Source organism: Petaurus breviceps, unplaced genomic scaffold, assembly GCF_028583685.1.
Source record: "Petaurus breviceps papuanus isolate PSGF00001 unplaced genomic scaffold, PetGlider_PUasm1.0 551, whole genome shotgun sequence".
NCBI lineage: Eukaryota > Metazoa > Chordata > Mammalia > Diprotodontia > Petauridae > Petaurus > Petaurus breviceps.
In genome coordinates this window covers 7,220,842-7,227,995 of record NW_027186372.1, presented here as the reverse complement: position 1 = coordinate 7,227,995, position 7,154 = coordinate 7,220,842, and the positions used below count along the sequence as shown (strand labels likewise).

General features: G+C 36.6%; 1 protein-coding gene and 1 long non-coding RNA gene across 2 annotated transcripts in view; one reads left to right on the top strand and one right to left on the bottom strand.

The window, feature by feature from the left end:
* ATP6V0E1 (ATPase H+ transporting V0 subunit e1) overlaps window positions 1-6,600 on the top strand; it is a 43,426-nt gene extending 36,826 nt beyond the window's left edge. Inside the window, exon 4 of the mRNA XM_069102356.1 lies at window positions 6,071-6,600. The gene's annotated coding sequence lies outside the window, so the exon portion shown is untranslated. The remainder of the gene's footprint in view (window positions 1-6,070) is intronic.
* Window positions 1-7,154, bottom strand: part of LOC138172645 (uncharacterized) — a 237,588-nt gene that overhangs the window by 152,297 nt on the left and 78,137 nt on the right. The gene's annotated exons all lie outside the window — the stretch shown is intronic.

Genomic DNA, 7,154 nt, shown 5'->3' with positions numbered 1-7,154 from the left:
TTCTTAATATGAAAGTAGAGTTTTTGTTTTACTGATGAGCATGAACAGCCTAGAGAACATTTGTAAAGGTAGCTGGGGAAAGGCCGGGCTGGAATCAGGAAGACTTGAATTCAGATCCAAACTCAGACACTCACTGGCTGTGTAACTCTAGACAAGTCACTTAACATTATGTTTGCCTCAGTTTCCTCATCTGTAAAATGAGCTGGAGAAGAATATGATAAACCACTCCAGTATCTTTGCCAAGAAAACCCCAAATGGGGTCATGGATATTAGGACACAACTGAAAACAAGTGAACAAGAACCACTTAAATCCCTTTCCTCTTGTCTCTTAACACTCTGCCTGCCCTCCACCATGAGCGCTGTCACCATCATCCTCCATTTTAAGCTGCTACATTCATGTTATCTAACCTCAGAGTGATTTTTGTGGTTATCATCTCTGTAATACTCACACAACATCCTTGCAGAACTTTTTTTCTCAACCCCTAGTAGTCTGTTTTTTTCTTCTCTTATTAGATGACCCTAAGTCCCTTGTGCCAGAGAAAATTAAGTTCCATTTTTTTGAGTTCCTTCATCATTCCTATTCCACACGTCAAACTTACCCTCTATCACTTTTTCCATTGTTCTAATCTCAGAGGATAACATAGACTTTTCCTGCCAAGTTTAACACCTCTAATTGTCTCCTTGATCCCATCCTCTTCCATTTAGGAATCTATGCCCTTTTCTTAGTCCTTACTCCTCTTCCTCCTGACCTTTCCACAGTTCTTGTCACTGTGACAGCCTTTCCCCCTAAATATTGTCTTTCCTTAACTTTCTTGACACTTGTTTTCCTATGTTTTTGGCTTTTCCTTTTTGGTCTTAGTTTTGGTCTTTTTACTCTCTAAGTTTTGTATCTTCAAAAGGCTACTTTCTCTTTCTCTATACTTTTTTTCACTTATTGATGTTGTCTGTACCCATGGATTTAGTTATCACCTCTACTCAGGCACTCCCAAATTTAAATAGCTAGTGATAATCAATTCTACTCCAATCCCACATCTCCAGTTGTCTGCTGGACATCTGCTGGTTGTACTTTCAGAGCTTCAAACATAATTGGCCACCAGACTGTCATATTTCTGTTGAGAGTTCCATCATTTTTTCCTCATCAGGATTCATAACCTAAGAGTCATCTTTGGCTCTTCTTTTGCCTTCATTCCCCATGTCCAATCAATAATCAAGACCTGTCAATTGATTTTATGTCTTCAACATCTCTTGCATCCCCTTCTTGCTGCTCAGTTGCCACTCTTTCTCCTCCCTGCCCAATTGAGGCCCCCATTTACTTGCCTGAATTATTATAATGTCCTCATAGTGAGCCTCCCTGCCTCTAGTCTCCATTTTCCAATCCTTCACACAGCTGCCAAAATAATCTTCCTAAGTCACAGATCTGAGATTGTTTTCTTCTTTAAAATAAAAAACAAAACAAACCTTTACTGACTTTTATTGGTTTCACATTTCCTGTGGAAAAAATACATTCTCTTTAGCTTAGCATTTATAGTCTCTGCCTTATTTCACATTACTCTGGGGTATATGCCTAATAGTGGAATCACTAGGTCAAAGTGTATAAACAGTGGTTTTTCACATAATTCTGAATTGTTTCCCAGAATAGCTAGAGGAATTCAAAGCTCCTACAGTGGTGTGTGTGTGTGCACACATGTGCATGCGCCTGGCTTCCCACAGACATAGACTAATTCTGTATGTCATTGTCTTTCATGCATTCTGTTTTCTAGCAAAACTAGATTGCTAATTGTTCCTTGAATTCAACTTTCCACCTCCCACCTCCATGCATTCACACAGGTCACCCCTAATGCCCATAATGAATTACTATCTCAGCTCTCCCTTTCAGAATCTTTGCCTTCCTTCAAGACTCAGTTCAGGTACCACTTTTCTGTGTCATATCTTTTCATTTCCTCTACCCACAGCTGAAAGTGTAGCTTTTTCCTTGACTATTACTAGAGTAATTTACCTGTACTCTCTCCTTGGCTCCCATCACTTCCTGCTTTGTATTAGACCTTTATCTTTGTGCATATCCCATTGGCCCCATCCATCCCCACCCTAAGTCAAATGTCATTGGAGTCGGAGGTTATTTAATGTTTGCTTTTGTATCTTTAGCACATACATAGTACTAGAGATGTATGTGTATCTATGGTGCCAGTATGTGACAAGGAGTGCATATAGAGTGAGCTTCTCGTAAATGTTTGTTTAATTGGTTTCACGTGTATTAAGTGAACCAAAATGTATATTAAATGTATATGTGATCCAGGGTTATTAAGAAACTTGTTAATTGACTAGCACGTGACTTCACACTGTCCAGAACACAGCTTGCATATTTCTACTGTTGGCTTGTGCCATTCTCTCCTCTTCATATAGTTGAATTCTGCTGTTCTTTAAATATCCAGCTCTCATCCCATATTTTTGGTGAAGCTTTCTTTTGATCACAGTAACCATAATGTGCTCTCTTACTTAAACTTATCTGTTCCATCTATTTGGCATTTACTTACAGCCATGTGTTATCTTCCAACTTATCTTTTGATGTCTTGATCATAAGCTGCTTGAGGATATCTAACCCTTGGGAGGTAGAGCGGGTGTGGCTGTGGGTGTGTATGCTACTATATATATGCAGCTTCTCTGTTAGGAGGTATGGGTAATATGTATCAGCATCAGTCCTGGCATTGTGATTGGTCGTTCACTACATTGTTTTTAAAACTACAGTTTTTAAAGACTTTTAAAGTTGTTTCTATGTATGTATTTGTTTGTATGTATACATGTATGTAAAATGTTAATAGTGCCAGAAGGGAAATTAGAAATCATTTTTTCCACCACCCCCCTCACTTTATACATGAGGAAACTGAGACCGACAGTTAAAAATAACTTGCTTCATATCACAGAACTAAAATCTGAGTCTCTTGACTTTCCAATCAATGGTCTTGTCACTGCACAAGGCTGCTTACCACAGGTGGTCAGTAAGTATTTGTGGGCTGGATAAGTGTCAAATGAGAACTATAAACAATTATTGAAGGAGTATTGCGATCACTGAGTGCTGAAGTAGTTGGGAAGGGAAGGGCCAAATTTTACTTATTTAGATGAAAGTTAAAAGTCAGTAAAAATTAAATTCATTGCCACATAGCAATAATTTAGAAATACATCATTTAACTTGAGGGACTGGCCTCTGTTTCATCAAAGGATTTCTTTAGAATTTTCTCTGACTGGTTTTAATAATAGCACTTTACATAATGCCTTTAATCTGAAAGTTTTAAGTACACAGTACCTTTGTCTTATTTCCCTCATTTTACAAATGAGGAAGCTTGAAAAGAGAACATGTGAGCTAACCAGAAACAGAATAACTGCGCAATAGAGGGAAAAATGGACACTATGTTTTTGACTCATTCTAATTTCAGACCACAAGGTCATGTTATTTAACTTAATGCTTAATTTCTTTTAAACCAGTATCATTAAGCCTGTTTGAAAATAATTTCCTTATGCATATGGTTTTTCTAAGCTCTGTTTTCTAACCATGGTAGTTCAGTTGACAGAAAGACATACTTTTTGATGTCTAATCAATAAACATTTAGTGGGAAAATACCATAGCATATAAAAGATCAGTATTTACCAACTGTATTTTCTCCAGTAAAGTTAATATTCTCCACTAGTTTTGCAAAAGATCTGTTGTGCTAAGCAGTAACAGAGAGATACAGTGAAACATCTTGAAAATCTTTTAAACCATATGCCACTAAAAACTTTCAGCTCTGGTCATTTCTTTGCTTCTAGCCCAAGTTTGCTTACTTATAAATTGTTTTGCATGTCACTTTGACTTCAGTTTGGTTTTAAAATGTAATTCCTTGTAGTTCTGTAACATTTTAATGCCTTCTGTCTTTAGGGATCAGAAATAGTCCAGCATGTACCAGTGAACTCTTAAGCCACTGAAGCCTTTGCACGTGAATTTTTGAGTTTCTAGTACTGAAGATGATGAGCCTGGCTAATATTCTTCAATTTGAAACCTCTCTGTGAGCCTTGAAAGGGCTGGCCTACAACTCTAAAAATCCTCCACATATGTATTTACATACATAATATATTTAGCCTCCAGATCTTCCATATCCAGCTTACTATAGTCTAATACCTAATCTGAATTAACAGAACTTAGGTTTTTGGATCATAGGATTTAATGTAGAAAGAGACCTTAGAAAATCATGTGATCCAACTCCCTTATTTTACACATGAGAGCAATGAGGCCCAGAGAGGAAAGGTCACTTACTGAAGGTCATAGATTAATAATTAATGGAGCTGGGATTTTAACAATAAATGTTTTGATTCCAAATAAAGCTCATTCTACTATACAAACAATTTTAGTGTTGGAATGGACCAGAGGCCACCCCATCTATCCTACACATGTTCAGGAATGCCCTATGCAACCTCCCCAAGAGGTAGTCATAAGCCTTCCCATAGAAAGACCTAATTAGTACTGATGAGAGGCAAACTTGTGCTTTCTAAGAGATAGGAAATTAAATCCATTTGGCCTTATCCCATACCACAACTTCATTTATTACACTTAGGAATTATATGGCACTTAGCTACTCTTAAGAATGACCTAGATGGTAGAAACAACCCATTATTTTTTTTTTACTAAGTTTTCCTTCCTACTCTTCCCTCCATTTGAAAAAAAAAAAAAAAAAAGGAAAAAAATATTTAAAACAAATTTTCTTATTGGTGATATCCAGAAATGTTTGAATCATTCTACACCCTGAGTCCATCACCTGTGTCCAGAGATGAGTAGCATGTGCCAAAGTCAGCTCTCTGGAATTGTGGTTGTCATTCACTACATAGATCAGAGTTTGTTTGTTTTTTGTTTTTGTTTTGCTTTTTGGAGGGGCAGTTGGGGTTGTGACTTGCCCAAGGTCACACGGCTAGTTTTTTGTGTTAAGTGTCTGAGTTCAGATTTGAACTCAGGTCCTCCTGACTCCAGGGCCAGTACTCTATTCACTGCACCACCTAGCCGCCCCTATCAGAGTTTTTAAGTCTTTCAAAGTTGTTTGTATTCACAATGGTGGAGTTGTATACATTTCTCCTGGTTCCATTACTTTTTTGCATATAAATCTTTCTAGGTTTCTCTGAAAACTGCCCCTTTTAGCATATTTTAACAGTACAGTAATATTCTATTACATTCATATACCATAATTTGTTCAGCCATTCCCCCATTTGATGCTTAATCATTACCCTTTGTTCACAGTTCTTTTGTATACGTGGGTCTTATTCCTCTTAATTTGATCTCTTTGTGGTATATACCTAGTAGTGGTATCATTGATCAGATGAGAAGCACACTTTATCGACTTTGGGTTTTTCATACTTTTATTTGATAGTTTTATAAGGATAGGGGTCTCAACCTTAGACTTTTGAAAAAAGGAATTCTACTCTACTTGCCCCTCTCCCTCTCCCTCATATTTGCTTATACAAGAATAGACAGCAAGCAAGAGGACAATTAAGAGGCTACAGAAAGAAATAAGAATTTTTTTTATTAATTGCACCTGTAGTAATCCTGTTTCCTACCGAAGGAGATGACTAATTGATTTGAATTTGCATAGATTCCAATATAACCAATCCTACTTGTCCCTACTATTTTTTAAAATTACATATTCTAGGTATTGTCAAGTACATATTGTCAAGATTTTAGTTTGCTTGTATCTTTAAAATCATCCCATGTAAACGCCAAGTATTACTTCATATATAAAATCATGAGATTTTTTTTGTCCATCCCCCTAATTTCATACACAAAGAAACTGGGCCCCAGAAAACTTAACTTGATTTGTCCAAGGTCATATAGGTAAGTAGAAAAACTAGGATTTGAATCCAGGTTCTCAAAGACAGCACACTTTTTTCTATGCTACATTATTTCCCCATAAGACATGCCATATGTGATTTTATTTATTTTTAATTACTGACCTGATTAACTTTATGGTTCTCTCATTGCCCTAATATACTAAATGAATCTTTTTCTCAAAAGAAGAAGGATTTAAGAGCTAATAATTGGAATGGTTTTATTTTGCAGGTAAAGAAGATACATCCTCTACATGTTAAAGCACCTCTTAATCCAAAGACTGCCTTAACTCATCAATTTGGAGACCAGCTGCCTTAAATATTTATACTATACTTGAATTTTCATTTTATTCTAAAGTTCAGTATTTTTTCCTCTTATATACTTAAAAAAAATTTACTCTTGTCAACCTGTGTGCCTACTTTAGATAAAGTATATGCCAAATACACCAAAGGTATATGGACTCTTCTGATGCAGAAGGTGATTTTAATGAGATGTATTATTCTCTTTTTCCTGTTCATGTCTAAGAACTTGAAGATCTCTTCCCCCCCCTCCCATTAACCACATTAAAAATAAACGATGTGTTTAAGACTTCTACAGCAAGATAAATGGCTACAGTTTTGTTAGTCACCAGGAGATCATGTTCAGAGGAAAAATGTACCCTAAAGGTGTTGGAGGTGTATCGAGCTGTATTTTCCAAAGAGTTTAAAATTAAATTTCCATCTCCCTTTGCAATAAATTATATTTTTCTGCTTTCTACAGAAGTCTGGTTTCAATGTTTGTGATTTTTCTTTTATAAGGAAAGGACTATTTGTATCCTCAGGTAACTTCCACATTGCTGATTTTGCAACTTTAAAATTCTGACTTTGGAAAACTTCTTGAATTTTTGGCTTATTGATGCAGACAACTATATAGTTTTGAGATGTGTGAAAAAACAGATTCACTCAAGAAATATGTATTAAGTACCCACTGTGCAGGGCCGGGAGGAAAGGCATGGGAATTTTAGGTAAGACATGCTAGAGCTTACCTGTGTACTGAAAGAATAATACACAAACATTGATAAATGCAGAAGAAGGTGATCAGTGTTGCAAAACAGAATGAAGAATCAGGAAAGGCTTGGGGGAAGAGGACAAACCTCACAACTTCTCAAGGCAGACCGTTCCATTTTGGGACAGCTTTAATTGTTAGGAAGGTTTTCTAGACACAGAACCTGAAGGCCCCTGGTTCTGCCCCTGGGACCAATAATATCTCCTCCACATCAATAGCCTTTTAAATGCTTAAAGATGTCTATCATGTCTCCCCTCCACCCCCCAAAGTC